This window comes from Macrobrachium rosenbergii, chromosome 45 (genome assembly GCF_040412425.1).
Source record: "Macrobrachium rosenbergii isolate ZJJX-2024 chromosome 45, ASM4041242v1, whole genome shotgun sequence".
Taxonomy (NCBI): domain Eukaryota; kingdom Metazoa; phylum Arthropoda; class Malacostraca; order Decapoda; family Palaemonidae; genus Macrobrachium; species Macrobrachium rosenbergii.
The window spans coordinates 15,786,548-15,789,047 of record NC_089785.1 but is presented as its reverse complement, the minus strand read 5'-3'; positions in this window follow the sequence as shown (position 1 = coordinate 15,789,047).

Sequence of the window (2,500 nt, the reverse complement as noted above, 5' to 3'; positions counted from 1 at the left end):
AGCAAAACAACAAATACAAACGCTATTACAATGATTGTTTACGATTTCGTGCGTCTGGTAGCATGCTCTGGGTGACTACCGTCTGAAAACCTCCGGATTGTGGTAAGTGTGAGGTCTCATCTCGGCCGTAATCAAAGGGCTAATGAAAATTAAAATAATTAATAATTTCCCATATTTTGTAATCATAGAATCAACTAAAAACGATTATTAAATAAAATTATCTAAAAATGAAAAAAAATCCCGTAGGGTGGGTCTGCCCAGACCCAACTTGCACCAGATAGGGTTAAGAGACTGGCCAGTCTTGGAGGCCTTTGGGCCTCATCCTTGAAGTTCTTGGGCCCTCTCCAGGCCTGCTTCCCAGCCTGGCAGGATACCTGCCTTCCTCCGAGGAAGCAGCCTCTGGGTCGGACCCTTCCCTTCAAGGCTGCCCTCAAGAGACTGGCCAGCCTTGGAGGACTTTGGGTCTCATCCTTGAAGTTCTTGGGCCCTCTCCAGGCCTGCTTCCCCAGCCTGGCAGGATACCTGCCTTCCTCCGAGGAAGCAGCCTCTGGGTCAGACCCTTCCTTCAAGGCTGCCCTTAAGAGACTGGCCATCCTTGGAGGACTTTGGGCCTCATCCTTGAAGTTCTTGGGCCCTCTCCAGGCCTGCTTCCCCAGCCTGGCAGGATACCTGCCTTCCTCCGAGGAAGCAGCCTCTGGGTCGGACCCATCCCTTCAAGGCTGCCCACCCATCCCTTCAAGGCTGCCCTCAAGAGACTGGCCAGCCTTGGAGGACTTTGGGTCTCATCCTTGAAGTTCTTGGTCCCTCTCCAGGCCTGCTTCCCCAGCCTGGCAGGATACCTGCCTTCCTCCGAGGAAGCAACCTCTGGGTCAGACCCATCCCTTCAAGGCTATCCTTAAGAGACTGGCCAGCCTAGGAGGACTTTGGGCCTCATCCTTGAAGTTCTTGGACCCTCTCCAGGCCTGCTTCCCCAGCCTGGCAGGATACCTGCCTTCCTCCGAGGAAGCAGCCTCTGGGTCGGACCCTTCCCTTCAAGGCTGCCCTCAAGAGACTGGCCATCCTTGGAGGACTTTGGGTCTCATCCTTGAAGTTCTTGGGCCCTCTCCAGGCCCGCTTCCCCAGCCTGGCAGGATACCTGCCTTCCTCCAAGGAAGCAGCCTCTGGGTCAGACCCTTCCCTTCAAGGCTGCCCTTAAGAGACTGGCCATCCTTGGAGGACTTTGGTCCTCATCCTTGAAGTTCTTGGGCCCTCTCCAGGCCTGCTTCCCCAGCCTGGCAGGATACCTGCCTTCCTCCGAGGAAGCAGCCTCTGGGTCGGACCCTTCCCTTCAAGGCTGCCCTCAAAAGACTGGCCATCCTTGGAGGACTTTGGGTCTCATCCTTGAAGTTCTTGGGCCCTCTCCAGGCCCGCTTTCCCAGCCTGGCAGGATACCTGCCTTCCTCCGAGGAAGCAGCCTCTGGGTCAGACCCTTCCCTTCAAGGCTGCCCTTAAGAGACTGGCCACCCTTGGAGGACTTTGGGCCTCATCCTTGAAGTTCTTGGGCCCCTCCAGGCCTGCTTCCCCAGCCTGGCAGGATACCTGCCTTCTTCCGAGGAAGCAGCCTCTGGGTCGGACCCTTCCCTTCAAGGCTGCCCTCAAGAGACTGGCCATCCTTGGAGGACTTTGGGCCTCATCCTTGAGTTCTTGGGCCCTCTCCAGGCCTGCTTTCCCAGCCTGGCAGGATACCTGCCTTCCTCCGAGGAAGCAGCCTCTGGGTCAGACCCTTCCCCTTCAAGGCTGCCCTCAAGAGACTGGCCAGCCTAGGAGGACTTTGGGCCTCATCCTTGAAGTTCTTGGGCCCTCTCCAGGCCTGCTTCCCCAGCCTGACAGGATACCTGCCTTCCTCCGAGGAAGCAGCCTCTGGTCGGACCCTTCCCTTCAAGGCTGCCCTCAAAAGACTGGCAAGCCTTGTAGGCTTTGGGGCCAATCCTTAAAGGGCTTGGGCCCTTTCCATGGGAAGGGTCAGACCCATAGGCTGCTTCCTTGGAGGAAGGAAGCGGCCTCTGGGTCGGACCCTTCCCCTCACCAATACTCTTTGCTTTCTCTTACCCTACTTTTCAAAACTGACACTTTCTGTCTCCGAAGGCTTCCAGACGATTTGAAGCATCTCGGAGATTGTTCTTGACACTTTGAAGCTCGGCGCATGCGCGAATGGCATTTCTCTCGTCCTTCCAGGAGCCGGAGGACTGAAGGATTCCAAAATGTCTTCAAGGAAAATCTCGAAGGTTTTAGATCATTTCAACATCGCGATAACCATTACTTGGAGTTCTTTTTCTGGCACATAAACAGCTTCTTTGCTTTAAGGAGTCGTCTTCTATAAACTTATGAGATTCCCTCTTACTGACGATATTGATCATCCCTTCGATTCTTCCTTGCTTCTCCGAAAAGTAATTCTGTGAATCCAAAATCTTTGAAGTAGTTTCTAACACCTCAGGTTATCTACTTTATTCTTCGTCAGCAT